The 20,091-nt window shown below is 41.7% G+C and overlaps 1 protein-coding gene across 1 annotated transcript in view; it reads right to left on the reverse strand.

The window, feature by feature from the left end:
• Positions 1-221: 221 nt before the first annotated feature.
• NRCAM (neuronal cell adhesion molecule) overlaps positions 222-20,091 on the reverse strand; it is a 495,304-nt gene continuing 475,434 nt past the window's right edge. The window contains exon 32 of the transcript XR_007479278.1: positions 222-235. The gene's annotated coding sequence lies outside the window, so the exon portion shown is untranslated. The remainder of the gene's footprint in view (positions 236-20,091) is intronic.

Here is a 20,091-nt window from a genome sequence, read left to right on the forward strand (position 1 = left end):
CTGGATTTGATTAGCAAGTTAAATGTTCCAGGAATATTCATGGCTTGTACTAGGAACAGTTTCTAGTTCTCAATCCAGTAATGTTACCTTGGGAAAATGGGATCTTTGCTCTGAGCACATCTCAGAAGTGATGGAAATGCTAGTAAAAGCCATCTCCACTCTCAGAGATGCAGTGTTGCCCCAACCACTACGCCCTTGGCTTTCTAGACGCATTAACGCCACCACTGCAGTTCCCCTAAAAGAATAAGCCTGCTCTTCTGGAAAGAGAGCATTTATTTCATTATGGCTGTTGTACTGCTGCCGCCAAGGCTGCTAATCAGATTAGAGAAGGCCAGCCCACCCAGAGCACAGTGGCTGTGTTTTTATCACATCAGAGACAAGTCAGCACTAGGTCTCACTCCAGGATATATTGGGCTGTTTGCCAGACAAAGAAGTTGTAGCATGTGTCTGCCCTTTTCAAGATGGCTAGTAAAATGCTGCCATCAACCTCGAGGACTGCATGATTTCTCAGGGATTCTATTTGGAAATCATGGAACATGGAGCTGACAATCGAGTCATCTACTCTGAGGACGTTTTAATCCAGATGGTGATAATCCCCACTACTTTGTTGACCTTTGACTCTGGCAACTCCCCCATCTGCCTAATTAGTACCTTAAGCCTTAGCAGTGACATATATCTCTTATTCTTTAAGGTTTCTTGAGCATCTACTATGTGCCAAGCTCTGCTATGTACTAATAGTGTATATTCTACATTTTGAGGAGGCCAGGATTGTCTTAGTTTTACACGCTATTAGTAAAGATCAGCAAGGGATAAAGTCTAAGATGAAGGAAGAACATTACAGTTCTCTATTTTTGTTAACATACATACATGAGTAGACAATGATAAAGTTCTAGATGGAGGCAGAGCAAACAGACAATAGTGGGTAACTTGAAGGAAAGTACAGGGATTGTATTTGGGATGGGAGTTAAAGGGAACTTATGCCTTATCTGTAATGTTTCAACTTTTTTTTAAGTAAGGAGACTATTTGTGTACAGCTGGTATAATTAAAAACAAAAAACTGAACCAAAAGTCTTTTTTGAAGTACAAAATGTTATAATTTGAATGAAGTGTGCTCTAAATGTTGATGAAATCAGGGTTCTTAACTTGAAATGTAAATTCAAAGACCTACAGAATTAAAATTCATTGTTTCTAGTCACTAATGAGTTTACTGAATTACATTACAAGGCTCTTAAGTTGCGACCATGTTAGTCACATTTCTGTGTGCCTCAGTTTCCTTACCTGTAAAAGGAGTACAAAGTTCAGGTTCCTTAACTGGGAGTTTGGGATTAGCAGATGCAAATTAGTATATATAGGATGGATAAACAACAAGGTCCTACTGTATACTATATTCAATATCTTATAATAAACCATAATGGAAAAGAATATGAAAAAGAATATATGTAACTGAATCACTTTGCTGTACAGCAGAAATTAACACACTGTAAATCAAAAATACTTCAATAAAATATTTTTTTAAAGTTCAGGTGCCTTAGCACACCATACAGGCTCTTTCTAATCTGCCTCCAATACTATCTCTCTCATGTCCGCATTCTCAGGATATCAGTCTCCCACCCCCACCAAGCCTCCGTATACTCACCAGTCCCCAAACCCAGACCCTGTTTTATGGCTCAGACTGTTCCTTCTGCCTGGAATCGCTCTCTCTCTTCTCTGCCAAGCCAGCTTTTAACTTATGTTCAAAGTCTACCTCTGATGATACCTCACCTGTGGAAGCTTCTCAATGCCACTGCCCAGGTACAATACTTGCACATACCCCTATTGGAAAAGGCCTTGCTAGATTGTTCTAGAACAGATGTGCCACTCATGAGGTCATGCACAGCCTCTCTCCCACTCGCTGCTGTACCCCCAACACCAGCACGGCACAGAGCACATTGTAGGTGTATAATGAGTATTAAGGAGATAAATGGTTAGTGCACGAATAGATTCTGTGTGGGCTGAATTCCAAGTGCCTTCAGAGCATCCTAATTTCCCCAGCACTGAGCACAAACCTCATCAGGTATCTGTTGCATGCATTTGTTCAGGAAACACCTGGCACTATGTCCACTGTGCTTTTTGGGGAGAAATCATTCCCAGGTAGTGCTTTAGTCAAAATGAGTTGTACTCAATACATATTAGTACTTTAAAAGAGCATATAATACATTTCATTTTATACCATGGGAAATAAACAAAAGGGAACAGTTTCTGATTTAGATACATGAAGGATTAATCAATATACAGTATTAACATACACTTGCTCTGTACTATTATGTGGAGAATGTAAACCTACACAAGGATGACCAAGAAGTGACTACACTTTCACAAACACATGAGAAGCTGTGAGGTGGTGATGATATGGTTAAGTCAATGTCCCCAAGCCTTACCTGTAATCAAACTCACGAGGGCACTAGTATAAGTGATTATGGGGAAGGTAAAATTGTGCCTTTCTGGAGGGCAATCTGAACAATGTATTAAAATTTTATACATACATCAAATTGACTCTGGAAAAATATGTCAAATTAGGCATATAAAGATGTTTACACTATTGTAATGAGAAAAACTGGAAATAACCTAAAAGGTCCTCATTAGGGGATAAGTTAAATAATCATGCTAGATCCCTGTAATGGGATACTCTGTTGCCTAAAAAGATTGGACCTATTTCTATGATACAACTGAAGGAAAAAGTAGGCTCCAATTATGAAAAAAGTATACGTATCATATTTCTTGAGATTAAAAAGAGGTGTCACCCAGGAATTATCTGTGTGTACAACCCCAAATATTAGACGATAGTTCTCCTCTTTCTTCTCCATAATGAACATGTATAGCCCTTGTTCTAAAAAATCAAAATTAAGATAGCTTCCAGTATTTGCATTCCTGTGGCTACATAAAAGACTGATTCTCCTTGTTTAGAAGTGAAGGTCATGTTAATAGACTTTACAACCTAGATGGAGATATTGGACAATGTTCATATCTCTAAGAAAAGGGTCAGTCTTCTGGCCAGCCGAGACTGAGGAAAAACAAATCAATCTTGCAGATATCCCTTAAAATATGCAGGCACTCCATAAAAACTTGAGTTTGAGTTCTGTAGGAAGTGTCATGGTCTATCTGGGTTTGAATGCAGTGTTACAACAGCCATGATTAATTTTTTAACCACTTCCTTTGCTCCTGTGTTCTAATCAAAATATGGTAAGCTGTGTTCACAGTTAAAAGTAGATTTTTCTTAGAGAGTGTGTTTATGTCAAAATTTAAATCTTGAAGATTATCTATTAAATGTGCCTCCCATAGTAGGTTGAAAGAAAATTGAGTTTAAGTAGAAAATTTCGTATACATATTTTTCTGTATCTGCTGTTTAGCATGTATGATGGTGGTCTAGACAGTTGAGGAACAGAACTGGGATTTTTTTTTTTGGCCATGTGGCATGTGGAATCTTAGCTCCCTGACCGAGGATAAAACATGTGCCCCCTTCAGTGCAAGTGTGGAGTCTTAACCACTGGACTGCCAGGGAACTGGGATTTTAAAAATAAAAAGTTGTAATTTAACATATCAGTCATCTCTAAATAGACTGACGTTTTTACATTTATTCATAAGACATATTATACTTCCTCTTTCCAAATGAAAGCGATTGTTCCCTTAATCCTGAACATTTGGTTTTTCCCATTCATATCTTGCCTTTCCTAGATGAGTCATAATGGCCAACAAAAAGCTAAACCTGAAGGTCATAAGATCCTAAGTGTTTATCTTTAGATATGGAATGTTTATACAACTTCTCCAAGATTTGAGCTTCTTCCCATGGTATGAATCCCTGGAATCCTCAAACACTAGTTCGGTTGCTAAATTTTTTGGGCTCCATTTAACTTCCATTTCTACTCCTTTTACGAATGTTCACAGTATGGTGATAACTTTAATAGGCTCAATTAACGAGAATCAAGAAAAAAAGACATTGAAGAGTAAAAGGATATGAACATGTAAAAGAGGACATCAGGAGAGCAAGAAAATGCAGGGGTTTTTTTCCCCTAGAATGTGTTTGATCCTATATGACTACCAGTTGAAGGCAAGATAGGAGGGGGTTAATATACTTGAAAAACAGGGTAATCACAAATCAGAAACATACAATAGATTCACAAAAACGAAAAAGATGACAACATAAATACAAAAGAAAATCAAACCAAAAAAGGAAAAACAAGAAGAAAAAGGGACAAAGAAGAAATATAATAAAATCAATGGGAAGACAAGGTTTAAAATGGCAATACATATCTATCAATAATTACCTTAAGGCTCAATGGACTGAATGCTCCAATCAAAAGGCAGAGTGGCGGATTGTATTTTAAAAAAAAGAGCCTACAATATGCTGCCTGCAAGAGACCCACCTTAGGGCAAAGGACACACACAGATTGAAAATGAGGGGATGGAAAAGGATATTTCATGCTAATGGAAATGACAAGAAAGCAGGGGTCACAATACTTATATCAGGCAAAACAGACTTTAAAACAAAGGCCATAAAGAAAAAGAAGGACACTATATAATAAAAGGATCAATACAAGAAAACGGATTTTACACTCATCAACATATATGCACCTAATATAGGAGAACCCAAATACATAAAACAAATACTAACAGATGTAAAGGGAGAAATTGATGGGAATGCAATAATAGTAGGAGACTTTAAAATCCCACTCACATCAATGGACAGATCTTCCAGACAGAGAATCAATAAGGCAACAGAGATCCTAAATAATACAATAGAACAGTTAGACTTAATTGGTATTTTCAGAGCATTACATACAGAATACACATTCTTTTCAAGTGCACATGGACCATTCTCTAGGATTGACCGTGTACTAGGGCACAAAACAAGGCTCAACAGATTTAAGAGTATAGAAATTATCTCAAGCATCTTTTCTGACCACAGCAGCATGAAACTAGAAATCAACCACAAAAAAAAAGAAATGAGAATAAAACGATTATATGGAGACTAAACAAAATGCTACTAAAAAACCAATGGGTCAACAATGAAATCCAAGAGGAAATTACAAAATACCTTGAGACAAATGACAATGAAAACACAACCATACAAAATCTATGGGATGCAGTAAAAGCAGTCCTCAGAGGGAAGTTCACAGCAATACAGACCTTCCTCAAAAATAAGAAAAATCTCAAATAAATATAACCTTCCACCTAAAAGAATTAGAAAAAGAACAAACAAAACTTAAAGTCAGCCAAAGGAAGGAAATAAAGATCAGAAAGGAAATAAGTAAAATAGAGATTAAAAAAACAATAGGAAAAAATCAAAATCAAGAGCTGGTTCTTTGAAAGGGTAAACACAGTTAGCAAACCTCTGGCCAGGCTCACCAAGAAAACAGAGAACCCAAATAAAATAAGAAATGAAAAAGGAGACATAACAACTGATACTACAGAAATACAAAAAACCATAAGGGAATACTATGAACAATCATATGCCAACAAATTTGACCACCTAGAAGAAATAGATAACTTTCCAGAAACATACAGCCCACCAAAACTGAATCAAAAAGAAATAATTTGAACAGACTGATCACTAGAGGTGAAATAGAATCTGTAACTTAAAAACTCACTACAAAAAAGTCCAGTACCAGATGGCTTCACAGGTGAATACTACCAAACATACAAAGAAGAACTTATACCGATTCTTCTCAAACTTTTCCAAAAAATTAAAGAGGGAACACTCTCAAAGACATTCTATGAAAGCCACCATCATCCTGATACCAAAACCAGAGAAAGGCACCACCAAAAAAGACAAAGACAAATATTTCTGATGAATAAAGATGCAAAAATTCAGCAAAATTTTAGCACACCGAATCTGACGACCCATAAAAAAGATCCTACACCACGACCAAGTGGGATTCATCCCAAGTTCACAAGGACGCTTCAACATATGCAAAATCAATGTGATACATCACATAAGCAAAAGAAAAGACAAAAACCACATGATCATCTCAATAGATGCAGAAAAAGTATTTGACAAAATTCAACATTGATTCATGATAAAAAAAAAAAACTCTTACCAAAGTGGGTATAGAGGGAACATATCTCAACATAATAAAAGCTATTTATCACAAACCCACAGCCAATATAATACTCAATAGGGAGAAGCTGATAGCCCTCCTGCTAAAATCTGGAACAAGACAAGGATGCCCACTCTCACCTCTCCTACTCAACATAGTATTGGAAGTCCTAGTCACAGCAATCAGAGAAGAAAAAGAAATAAAGCTATCCAAATTGGAAGTGAAGAGGTAAAATTGTCATTATATGCAAATGACATGATTCTATATATAGCAATCCTAAAAACTCCACACAAAAACTACTAGAAGTGATCACCGAATTCAGCAAGGTAGCAAAATACAGGATTAACATACAGAAATCATTTGCATTTCTTTACACCAACAATGAAATATCAGAAAAGTAATGTTAAAAATACAATATCTTTCAAAATCACACCTCGCAAAATACAATACTTAGGAATAAACCTGACCAAGGAGGTGAAAGACTTATACACTGAGAACTACAAAACATTAATAAAGGAAACTGAAGATGATTCAAAGAAATGGAAAGCTATCCCATGCTCTTGGATTGGAAGAATTAATATTGTTACAATGGCCATACTACCCAAAGCAATCTACAGATTTAATGTAATCCCTACCAAATCACCCATGACATTTTTCACAGAACTAGAACAAATAATCCTAAAATTTATATGGAAGCATAAAAGAACCAGAATTGCCAAAGCAATCCTGAAGAAAAAGAACAAAGAAGGAGGCATAACCCTCCTAGACTTCAGACAATACTACAAAGCCACAGTAACCAAAACAGTGTGGTACTGGCACAAAAACAAACATATGGATCAACAGGACAGAAAAGAGACCCTATGAATAAACCCACACCCCTACAGTCAATTAATCTTCGACAAAGGAGGCAAGAATATACAATGGGAAAATAACAGTCTCTTCAGCAAGCAGTGTTGGGACAGTTGGACAGCTTCATGTAAATCAATGAAGTTAGAACACACCCTCTCACCGTACAAAACAAATGAAATCACGATGGCTTAAAGACTTAAGACATGACACCATAAAACTCCTAGAAGAAAACATAGGCAAAACATTCTCTGACATAAATCATACCAATGTTTTCTTAGGTCAGTCTCCCAAGGCTATAGAAATAAAAACAAAAATAAACAAATGGGACCTAATCAAACTTACAAGCTTTTGCACAGCAAAGGAAATCATAAACAAAACGAGAAGACAAGCTACAGATTGAGAGAAAATATATGGAAACAATGTGACCGACAAGGGTTTAATTTCCAAAATACACAATAAGCTCATACAACTTAACAACAAAACAACCCAACTGAAAAATGGGCACAAGACCTAAATAGACATTTCTCTGAAGAAGACATACACAGGGCCAGTAGGCACGTGAAAAGATGCTCAAGGAACTTCCCTGGTGGTGCAGTGGTTAAGAATCCACCTGCCAACGCAGGGGACATGGGTTTGATCCCTGGTCCAGGAAGATCCCACATACCGCAGAGCAACTAAGCCCATGTGCCACAACTACTAAGCCTGTGCTCTAGAGCCTGTGAGCCATAACTACTGAGCCCATGTGCCACAACTACTGAAGCCCATGTGCCTACAGCCTGTGCTCTGCAACGAGAAGCCACCACAATAAGAAGCCTGCACTGCAACAAAGAGTAGCCCCACTACCCACAACTAGAGAAAGTCTGCACACAGCAACGAAGACCCAACGCAGCCATCAATCAATCAATCAATCAATGTATTTAAAAAAAGACAAGATGCTCAACATCCCTCATTAGAGAAATGCAAATCAAAATTACAATGAGGTACCACCTCACACCAGTCAGAACGGCCATCATTAAAAAGTCTACAAATAACAAATGCTGGAGAGCGTGTGGAGAAAGGGGAACCCTCCAACACTGCTGGTGGGAATGTAAGTTGGTACAGTCATTATGGAAAACAGTACAGAGATTCCTCAGAAAACTAAAAATAGAGTTGCCATATGATCCAGCAATCCCACCCCTGGGCATATATCCAGACAAAACCGTAATTTGAAAAGATACATGCACACCTACGCTCATACAACACTATTCACAATAGCCAAGACATGCGAACAACCTAAATGTCCATTGACAGAGGAAAAGATAAATAAGATATGGTACATATACACAATGGAATACTACTCAGCCATAAAAAAGAATAAAATAATGCCATTTACAGCAACATGGATAGACATGATCATACTAAGTGAAGTAAAACAGAAAGAGAAAGCCAAATACTGTATGATATCACTTATATGTGGAATCTAAAATATGACACAAATGAACCTATCTATGAAACAGAAACACAGACATAGGGAACAGACTGGTAGTTGCCAACAGAGAGGGGGTTGGGGGAGGGATGGATTGGGAGGTTGGGGTGAGCAGATATAAGCTTTTATATACAAAATGGATAAACAACAAGGTCCTACTGTATAGCACAGGAACTACATTCAATATCCTATGATAAACCATAATGGAAAAAATAAAAGTATATATATGTATAACTGAATCACTTTGCTGTACAGCAGTAATTAACACAACAATTATATATCAACTATACTTTAAGCAAAAAAAACGTGCACTGGTTTAGATATGCACTTTCATGGAAGTAATAATCTGGATGGCTGTTATTACAGAGTCCAAGAAATTTTTATATCATATAGAACTAATACTCCCAAACAAGTAGTTCTTTTAGTAGTTAGGTTTATTTTCTTTTCCTACATGATCAAATGAATTTGTTAAATATATATTGTAGTAAATTTTAGATAAAGCTTCATACCTAAAATTTGGCCTATCTTGTACTTATGTTATATTGTAGTCCTTTTTTTTTTAAACTACATGAAGAGTTTTGAGCACTGAAAATAATTCAGTTGAATGTGTTTAATAACTACAACGTATGCTCATGGAGTTGGATATTCTCTCAAAAGACATACTAGTTTGAAAAGAGTATACTTTTTTGTTCATACATTAAGGATAAAGTATTTCTATTTGGTTAGCTACTTTGACCTTTTTTTTTCCCAAGCAGAAAGAAAGACTTTCTGTGAAATATTAACGTTAAAAATATTTAACTTTTAAGACAAACCACTTAGGTAAAGAAATGGGTTACTCAACTTTAAGAAAATGGTTTTGCTGGATTTGATGGCCCATTAAGTAGAGCCTAAGACCGGTTAAAAGAGCAAGTGGTCTTGAAAGAGAGGGCGAGACAAAGGGGTGTATTTCCTATCACACCTGCTTTGGCCTTTCTGCCGACTAGCTGTGTGACCCTGGCTAAATTAACGTCGGTGCTTACACAGAATGAGGGGATGGGACTAGGCAATTGTTTACATCTCTTGCATTTGGGATTTCTTCAACCTCTTTCCTGAGCAAGAGGCAGGGTCAGGGAGCACATTATGTGTGAGAGCTCCGGAGATGCCTGCATCTAGTGTCTAAGGGTTTGCCCAGCTGCATCTAATACTTCCGATAGTCATTTTATATCTTTTCCCTTGAGAGGTAACCTCTTCCACTGGTAGATTTTATTATTTGGGTTTTTTGTTTGGTTTTTTACACTACCGGGAACGTTTTGTGGGCTAAATATTTCAAAGTCTTCGCTGCAGGAAAGTAGCAGTACTATTAAGATTAGATTTTAATTCTTGGTGCCACGCTGGGATGACTAGAGAGAGCTCTGAAATGCAGTATCCTTAAACTATTACTACCTAGTGAATATAAGATAAAACGCAACCAACCATCTAACCCTAGCCTCTGGTGCCTGTCATCAACAGAGCTATGGTTGCATGTGGAACTATGTCAGATATCGCTGTAAATCAAACACTTGAGTGTTAAAAAAAAAAAAAAAAATCACAAATTCCATGACAGTAAAGAAGACACTTTGTGTCTCTGTTCAAAAACCCTGTATGTTCTGATTAAAGTTTAATATAGATGGTAGTAAGCTTGCTTGGTGTAACAAAGTTCGTTCAGGTGGCAGGCTGAATGAGAGACATGTAGGCAGAGCAGGAAAAGCCTTCTGCCACGGCACCCAGAATTTCATGAGTAAAGTTAAAGATTATATGTAGGTTCGAATGAACTTACAGAACAGAAATAGACTCGCAGACACTGAAGACGAACTTCTGGTTACCAAAGGGCAAAGGCGGGCAGGGACAAATCAGCAATTTGGGATTAACAGATACATGCTACTATATATAACATAGGTCAACAACAAGGACCTACTATATAGCACAGGGAGCTGTAATAATCTATAAGGGAAAAGAATCTGAAAAAGAATACATATATACATATAACTGAATCACTTGGCTGTATACCTGAAACTTTGTAAAATCAACTATACTTCAACTAAAAAAAAGATTATATGTAGCTTCAAGTTATTCCCCAGAAGAGACAAAGCTAGGTGCTGACGGATGAGGTGTTAAGAGAACGTCTGCTTTGGCTGCTTTATGTTGGAGAGGGAAAAAAAATCCTCCTTCTGCCACTCTCACAAGAGAAGCGGCTGAGGGCACGGAACATGAAAGAAGAAACAGGGGACTCCTTCTGAGAAATTGTAAGCAGGCAGCTCGTTACTAAAAGCCTTAAAGCTTATAATGGAAAAAGGCAGTAAGAACTTCGATCCACGTTTCAAAACTGTTCCCTTTTCTGAAGCACGAGAATCAGGGCTGGGAAAGAACTTTTAGTTACAAGCATAAAGTGAGTCAAAAAAAAAAACCCAAGAAAGTTCTAGTCAAGCTTGCTTGGGGAGGGGTGTGGCATGTTTGTGAGGGGTGGGCGAGGTTGGGGGCAAGGGGTAGTGAGGGCAGCACGAGGGTTCCTACACAGGAGGGTTTGATTAAACTGGTTTAATGACTAAAGGTTACTGAGAAGCCTACCGATTCTAGTTGCATTTATATAAATTTTGCATATATCTTGAAGGGTATACATAACTATAGAAACCTTTATATATCTAATATTTATAAAAGTAGGTTTTCAAACGTGTCCTTTAGCGTCGTCTGCTTAGTCACTTAAGCGCAGTCACTTTTTCTAGACAAAGGCTGACTGAGTGAAGAGGAAAGGCTGCGCTTCCCCCTGGCTCAGGGGGCTCTGCCTGGGAAGTGCGCTGTCACCTGTCGGTGAGGCCACGACCTGGGCTGGGGAGTGACTCACCCTCGTTTATGCTGTGTGACTTGGAAAACGTCAACGGTCCTGTAAACACACATACGTGGTAGGGGAAAAGCAAGCGCGAGCAAGGGCAAAGCGAAGACACTAGATCTCAGAAGCAGAGGCGGCCACACAAGAGAGTGAAGAGCTTGGCCTGGGGGGAGTTCTTAGCGGGGGCGGAGTTTCCAGAGAGATGGAGAGAGAGGGGACAGGATTTGCAATAGCTGCTCTGGAGGGGGTTAGTCACCGAGGGGGACAGAGATGCGGAAGAGGATTGCTTTTGTCTTACCTATTCTTCCCAAGTGGCATTGTTTCCTCCAAATATGGAAGTAGAGACTTGAATGATTCTCGAATACGTGTTGAGAGAGTTGACCCATAGGGTGAGCTGGGTTCATATTACAGCGAAGAACGTCTAATTCAGCAGTGGTCCGGAGCATGCCCGACCTCCAGCACTTTGGGGTCCATTTACAGAACTAATGCGTAAGTGAACAAATACTGAGCGTGTTCTGCATTGTGCCGAGTTCTAACAGGGACACTGATGTGGCCGAAGACATACTCTGTGTCTTCAGGGAACTTACCCTCTGGTTAGACGGGTAAGGTTTATCAGCCAGTTGGCAACAGGAGAGAGAGCTTCAGAGAAAGGGCTTTGAAGCAGGCCAGAGAGAGGGGACTGCAGGGTAAAGTGAGCTTTCCCTTAAGGAAAGGGCAGGTTTGGAGGAGCGATAACAATTGGGTTTCAAGGAGGACAGCACTACAGGAGCGATGGCGGAAGGGAAATACAGATGTACCACATACAACGGGATAGTAATTATGTCTTAAAGGATTTCAGTAACACCTACTCTGCTCAAAGCCCTTGCACTCGAATTGGCTGTGTGATCCTGGTGGGTTGGCCAGGTCTATTTACTGGCATGTTACAGCTGAAGGAAATGAGGACTCCAGATTCAGAGAGACTGTGAATCACCTGAGATCGTGGAAGGAAGGAACCAGGATTTGCGCTCATCCCCTGACCCTTGGTGCCCCATCCCCCTAATGCGGGGCAGAGAGGGGACTGCTGTAGCCGTCTGCAGAGGGTTTAGAGTCCCCTTAGCACCGCAAAGATACTGATGCGAACGTTGGTTCAGCTGCTTTGACAGAGCCCCAAATCATAGTGACATAAATAGGAGGGGTTGGCTTTTCTACCTTATACAAGTTCAGACTGGCAGGTAGTCCAGGGGAGTCAGGCACAGACAGCTTTAATCCACAAGGTCACTGGACCTCTGCAGATCAATGTGCCCCCGCGCCCCCTGCACCCAGAGGCGCAGCTACTTGGACACAGCAACCCAGTTCCTTGGTTCAGCTAATGGGAAGTACTAGCAAGACATTAGACTTGGGGAGGGGGAGCAAGACCGCAGGGTGTTTACGCCCCAAGACTCTCTGCAGGGTGGTCACAGTTGGCTGCATCCCTCAACCAGAGATCACAGGTTGCTGTTTTTTTTTTTGGCCGTCCCCTCGGTTTGCGGTATCTTAGTTCCCCGACCAAGGATTGAACCCGGACCACCGTAGTGAAAGCACCAAGTCCTAACCACTGCACCACCGGGGAAGTCCCTACAGGTCCTGTTGAATGCCCCTTCTACGCACTCCACCTTTAGTCTGTTGTTTTCACCCTCTGTCCACACCCCTGTCCAACGGTGGCAAGAGCCCCCGCCTGGTGCTGGATCTGCGGTGCTGTCCTTTATGGCTTTCCTTCTCCCTGTCCACATCTTTGTCAACAGTTCCTTATTAAACCGTCCAGCTCATGCCCTTGTCTCCTGCCGGAACCCTCACCGGTACAGTCCTCCAGGGACCCGTACTGCTTTTACCTTGTTTCACCAGTGTTATCCCCCTGTACATGGTCACATCGGACTCACCATATTGTGGCCCAGCTGAAGGGTGAAAAACAAATGGAAGGCATATTCGTCTCCTATAGCTGCTGTAACTAATCACCGCAAACACAGGCCTTAAAACAACATGACTTTACCTTACAGTTCTGTGGGTTCAACGTCTGACACGGGTCTCCCGGGGCTGAAGTCAAGGTGTCCCATGGCTGTCCTCTCTGTTTGGAACCAGCGGAGGAGAGTCCTTTTCCTTGCTTCTTCCAGCTCCAAAACCACCAGCAGCCGCCAAGCCCTTCCCAGCCTGGTGTCTACTCTCTGCCGCCTCCTTCCTCGTTTATAAACCTTTATAATTACATTGGGCCCACCTGGGTAGTCCAGGCTGATTGCCCTGCGTCAAGGTCAGCTGATTAGTAGATCAGCACCACAATTCCACCTGTAATCCTAATTTCTCTTTACCATGTAATATAACCTCTTCTTACAGGTTACAGAGATGACAAAGACATCTTTTGGAGGCCATTCTTCTGCCTACAACAGAGGGCAAACAGTTTCTCTTTTCTTTTTTTTTAATTGACGTACAGTTGATTTACAATGTTGTGTTAATTTCAGGTGTACAGCAGTGATTCAGTTATACATATATGTATATATATATTCTTTTTCAGATTCTTTTCCATTATAGGTTATTACAAGACACTGAGTACAGTTCCCTGTGCTATACAGTAGGTCCTTGTTGTTTACCTATTTTATATATAGTAGTTTGCATGTGTTAATCCTAAACTCCTGACTTATCCCTCCCCCTCCTCCCTCTTCCCCGTGGTAACCGTAAGTTTCTTTTCTGTGTCTGAGTCTATTTCTAAACAGGTTACTTTTAAGGTTGTGCCCTTGTAGTTACACTCAACACTCTCACGACCATCCTGTTGGTCAGAATTTAGTCCCGTGGGCATACTGAACCGCAAGGGAGGTTGAGAAATACAGTCTAAGTAGGCAGCCGTGTGCCTGGTTAAACCATGGAGGAGTTCTAGTACCAAAAGAAAGAAGAGGGATATCGAACAGCACATTCAAGCCTGTGCCCCATCAGGCTCCTTTGCTCTTGCCGGGATCTACTTTCTGTTTCCCTTCACTTCATTTTGCCCCCTTGGGGCTTTGGCTAATTGCACTCACCTACTGCCCCTGAGCCGCCCTTCACCTGGGATTGGTTTCTAATTTAGAGAAGAAGACATAGAATATCGCTGTAAATCAAACACTTGAGTGTTAAAAAAAAAAAAAAAATCACAAATTCCATGACAGTAAAGAAGACACTTTGTGTCTCTGTTCAAAAACCTGTATGTTCTGATTAATGTTTAATATAGATGGTAGTAAGCTTGCTTGGTGTAACAAAGTTCGTTCAGGTGGCAGGCTGAATCAGAGACATGTAGGTAGAGCAGGAAAAGCCTTCTGCCGTGGCACCCAGAATTTCATGAGTAAAGTTAAAGATTATATGTAGGTTCGAATGAACTTACAAAACAGAAATGACTCGCAGACACTGAAGACAAACTTCTGGTTACCAAAGGGCAGAGGCGGGCAGGGACAAATCAGCAATTTGGGATTAACAGATACATGCTACCATATATAAAATAGGTCAACAACAAGGACCTACTATATAGCACAGGGAACTGTATTCAATATGCTGTAATAATCTATAAGGGAAAAGAATCTGAAAAAGAATACATATATACATATAACTGAATCACTTGGCTGTATACCTGAAACTTTGTAAAATCAACTATGCTTCAACTAAAAAAAAGATTATATGTAGCTTCAAGTTATTCCCCAGAAGAGACAAAGCTAGGTGCTGACGGATGAGGTGTTGAGAGAAGGTCTGCTTTATGTTGGAGAGGGAAAAAAAAATCCTCCTTCTGCCACTCTCACAAGAGAAGCAGCTGAGCGCACGGAACATGAAAGAAGAAACAGGGGACTCCTTCTGAGAAATTGTAAGCAGGCAGCTCGTTACTAAAAGCCTTAAAGCTTATAATGGAAAAAGGCAGTGAGAACTTCGATCCACGTTTCAAAACTGTTCCCTTTTCTGAAGCACGAGAATCAGGGCTGGGAAAGAACTTTTAGTTACAAGCATAAAGTGAGTCAAAAAAAAAAAACCCAAGAAAGTTCTAGTCAAGCTTGCTTGGGGAGGGGTGTGGCATGTTTGTGAGGGGTGGGCGAGGTTGAGGGCAAGGGGTAGTGAGGGCAGCGCGAGGGTTCCTACACAGGAGGGTTTGATTAAACTGGTTTGTTTAATGACTAAGGGTTTACTGAGACGCCTACCGATTCTAGTTGCATTTATATAAATTTTGCATATATCTTGAAGGGTATACATAACTATAGAAACCTTTATATATCTAATATTTATAAAAGTAGGTTTTCAAACGTGTCCTTTAGCGTCGTCTGCTTAGTCACTTAAGCGCAGTCACTTTTTCTAGACAAAGGCTGACTGAGTGAAGAGGAAAGGCTGCGCTTCCCCCTGGCTCAGGGGGCTCTGCCTGGGAAGTGCGCTGTCACCTGTCGGTGAGGCCACGACCTGGGCTGGGGAGTGACTCACCCTCGTTTATGCTGTGTGACTTGGAAAACGTCAACGGTCCTGTAAACACACATACGTGGTAGGGGAAAAGCAAGCGCGAGCAAGGGCAAAGCGAAGACACTAGATCTCAGAAGCAGAGGCGGCCACACAAGAGAGTGAAGAGCTTGGCCCGGGGGGAGTTCTTAGCGGGGGCGGAGTTTCCAGAGAGACGGAGAGAGAGGGGACAGGATTTGCAATAGCTGCTCCGGAGGGGGTTAGTCACCGAGGGGGACAGAGATGCGGAAGAGGATTTCTTTTGTCTTACGTATTCTCCTCAAGTGGCATTGTTTCCTCCAAATATGGAAGTAGAGACTTGAATGATTCTCGAATACGTGTTGAGAGAGTTGACCCATAGGGTGAGCTGGGTTCATATTACAGCGAAGAACGTCTAATTCAGCAGTGGTCCGGAGCATGCCCGACCTCCAACACTTTGGGGTCCATTTACACAACTAATGCATAAGCAAATACTGAGCGTGTTCTGCATTGTGCCACTGATGTGGCCGAAGACATTGTGTCTCAGGGAACTTACCCTCTGGTTAGACGGGTAAGGTTTATCAGCCAGTTGGCAACAGGAGAGAGAGCTTCAGAGAAAGGGCTTTGAAGCAGGCCAGAGAGAGGGGACTGCAGGGTAAAGTGAGCTTTCCCTTAAGGAAAGGGCAGGTTTGGAGGAGCGATAACAATTGGGGTTTCAAGGAGGACAGCACTACAGGAGCGACTGCAGAAGGGAAATACAGATGTACCACATACAACGGGATAGTAATTATGTCTTAAAGGATTTCAGTTAACACCTCACTCTGCTCAAAGCCCTTTCACTCGAATTGGCTCTGTGATCCTGGTGGGGAGGCCAGGTCTATTTACTGGCATGTTACAGCTGAAGGAAATGAGGACTCCAGATTCAGAGAGACTGTGAATCACCTGAGATCGTGGAGGGAACGAACCAGGATTTGCGCTCATCCCCTGACCCCCTAATGCGGGGCAGAGAGGGGACTGCTGTAGCCGTCTGCAGAGGGTTTAGAGTCCCCTTAGCACCGCAAAGATACTGATGAGAACGTTGGTTCAGCTGCTTTGACAGAGCCCCAAATCATAGTGACATAAATAGGAGGGGTTTGCTTTCCTACCTTATACAAGTTCAGACTGGCAGGTAGTCCAGGGGAGTCAGGCACAGACAGCTTTAATCCACAAGGTCACTGGACCTCTGCAGATCAATGTGCCCCCGCGCCCCCTGCACCCAGAGGCGCAGCTACTTGGACACAGCAACCCAGTTCCTTGGTTCAGCTAATGGGAAGTACTAGCAAGACATTAGACTTGGGGAGGGGGAGCAAGACCGCAGGGTGTTTACGCCCCAAGACTCTCTGCAGGGTGGTCACAGTTGGCTGCATCCCTCAACCAGAGATCACAGGTTGCTGTTTTTTTTGGCCGTCCCCTCGGTTTGCGGTATCTTAGTTCCCCGACCAAGGATTGAACCCGGACCACCGTAGTGAAAGCACCAAGTCCTAACCACTGCACCACCGGGGAAGTCCCTACAGGTCCTGTTGAATGCCCCTTCTACGCACTCCACCTTTAGTCTGTTGTTTTCACCCTCTGTCCACACCCCTGTCCAACGGTGGCAAGAGCCCCCGCCTGGTGCTGGATCTGGGGTGCTGTCCTTTATGGCTTTCCTTCTCCCTGTCCACATCTTTGTCAACAGTTCCTGTTGACTGTCCAGCTCATACCCTTGTCTCCTGCCGGAACCCTCACCAGTACAGTCGTCCAGGGACCCGTACTGCTTTTACCTTGTTTCACCAGTGTTATCCCCCTGTACATGGTCACATCGGACTCACCATATTGTGGCCCAGCTCAAGGGTGAAAAACAAATGGAAGGTGTATTCCTCTCTTATAGCTGCTGTAACTAATCACCGCAAACACAGGCCTTAAAACAACATGACTTTACCTTACAGTTCTGTGGGTTCAACGTCTGACACGGGTCTCCCGGGGCTGAAGTCAAGGTGTCCCATGGCTGTCCTCTCTGTTTGGAACCAGCGGAGGAGAGTCCTTTTCCTTGCTTCTTCCAGCTCGAAAACCACCAGCAGCCGCCAAGCCCTTCCCAGCCTGGCATCTCTCTCTGCCGCCTCCTTCCTCGTTTATAAACCTTTATAATTACATTGGGCCCACCTGGGTAGTCCAGGCTGATTGCCCTGCGTCAAGGTCAGCTGATTAGTAGATCAGCACCACAATTCCACCTGTAATCCTAATTTCTCTTTACCATGTAATATAACCTCTTCTTACAGGTTACAGAGATGACAAAGACATCTTTTGGAGGCCATTCTTCTGCCTACAACAGAGGGCAAACAGTTTCCCTTTTCTTTTTTTAATTGACGTACAGTTGATTTACAATGTTGTGTTAATTTCAGGTGTACAGCACACTGATGCAGTTATACATATATGTATATATATATTCTTTTTCACATTCTTTTCCATTATAGGTTATTACAAGACACTGAGTACAGTTCCCTGTGCTATACAGTAGGTCCTTGTTGTTTACCTATTTTATATATAGTAGTTTGCATGTGTTAATCCTGAACTCCTGACTTATCTCTCCCCCTCCTCCCTCTTCCCCGTGGTAACCGTAAGTTTCTTTTCTGTGTCTGAGTCTATTTCTAAACAGGTTACTTTTAAGGTTGTGCCCTTGTAGTTACACTCAACACTCTCACGACCATCCTGTTGGTCAGAATTTAGTCCCGTGGGCATACTGAACCGCAAGGGAGGTTGAGAAATACAGTCTAAGTAGGCAGCCGTGTGCCTGGTTCAACCATGGAGGAGTTCTAGCACCAAAAGAAAGAAGAGGGATATCGAACAGCACTTTCTAGCCTGCGCCCCATCAGGCTCCTTTGCTCTTGCCGGGATCTACTTTCTGTTTCCCTTCACTTCATTTTGCCCCTTGGGGCTTTGGCTAATTGCACTCACCTACTGCCCCTGAGCCGCCCTTCACCTGGGATTGGTTTCTAATTTAGGAGAAGATATAGAATTGTTTCCTAAATGGACCACACCAGCTACCTCATCATCAGTTGTCCCCTGATATTCATAATTTCTCTAATGATTATCCCGATCTTCATAGTGAACTCAGGGGTGAGTTGCAAATGTTTCTAGCTGGTCTCTGGTAACACGTTTCCTCACACTTACTGGCCTGCACACCTGCTGTGTGGCCTACCCAGCCCGTGGCCCACCATCTTGCTCTGCCTTCCACATGCAGTGTCTTAGGTTCTATCTGCCCACCCCCACTATCGAATCTTCCAGTCTCAGTGTCTACCAGCCTGGTCACTACTCCCAGTGACCTTGGCTCCTGGCCCCTACCCTTCCCTCAACCCCTGCTCTGGGATGTCAGAATTCAGTCTAACCTTCTCTGTGTTGGTCTCTCATGCCTCAGCAGACCTCCCAGTGCTGGGCAGTTGACGTAGTGTTCACTCAACTCATATTTAGGAAACTGTTAGAATAATTATAATAGAGGCAAAGGAAATGGATGCATGTCGATGCGTGTAATATTTATAGGAAGAATTAAAATATCTTCTAGTCACATTATTTGTTGACTATCATATATAGGTGCTTTACATACTCTAATTCATTTAATTCTTCTTCGTTTTTAGCTACTTACATCAAATTATCTTCCTTAGATGGGAGGCAGAGCCATGCCTTCTACCAGGAAAGTTGATGAAGCATCGTATAGGCAGAATACACGGATCTAAAACGAAGAGTGGAAATATGTGTGAGGCTGCTCACACTTAGATCCAAGTGATTCACAGGCAAAATGTTACTTCCTGCACCTATGACTTTGGGCTCTTGTCTCTAAGGAAGTCTCTTGTCACCTGACAACACAACAGTTGTTCCACTGACTGGAATACATACCATTTCCCAGTTTTTCAGGCTTCTCATGCTAAAGGATACACAAGACAAAATAATGGGGGCGGGAATTATAATTTTGACTGGGGTAATTGATCTCGATTTTTAAAGGGAAATAGAGCTGCTGGTGCACAGTGGCTAGAACCTGGACAGTCTACTCTTGCCACGTCCCAGGGAAAAATATGAGAGCAATCTCCTCCATTTGTGCAGGACCTTCCAAGGCTCAGAATCCTCAGGAAAGAAGGTTTGGGTCTCTCTACCCGGCAAAGAGATGCTTGCTGAAGACAGAATATAAAGCTCAGAAATCCAGACTACAGCTTCTTGAGTAGTTACAGACGTCTGCGACCTCAATCTGTGTTTCTCAATCTGTGATATTTTATAGGTACCTATTGTTTTATTATGAAATAGAAAATATACTTAACTTTTTAATCCCTTTCCCCACTGCTATTCTGTACTTAGCATATGTTGGTAGTGAACTTTATCATTTTGATTTATGAATTCAGTACATCAAGACAGACTTGTAACACAGGTAGAAAAGG

Source organism: Orcinus orca, chromosome 9 (genome assembly GCF_937001465.1).
Source record: "Orcinus orca chromosome 9, mOrcOrc1.1, whole genome shotgun sequence".
NCBI classification, from domain to species: Eukaryota; Metazoa; Chordata; class Mammalia; order Artiodactyla; family Delphinidae; genus Orcinus; species Orcinus orca.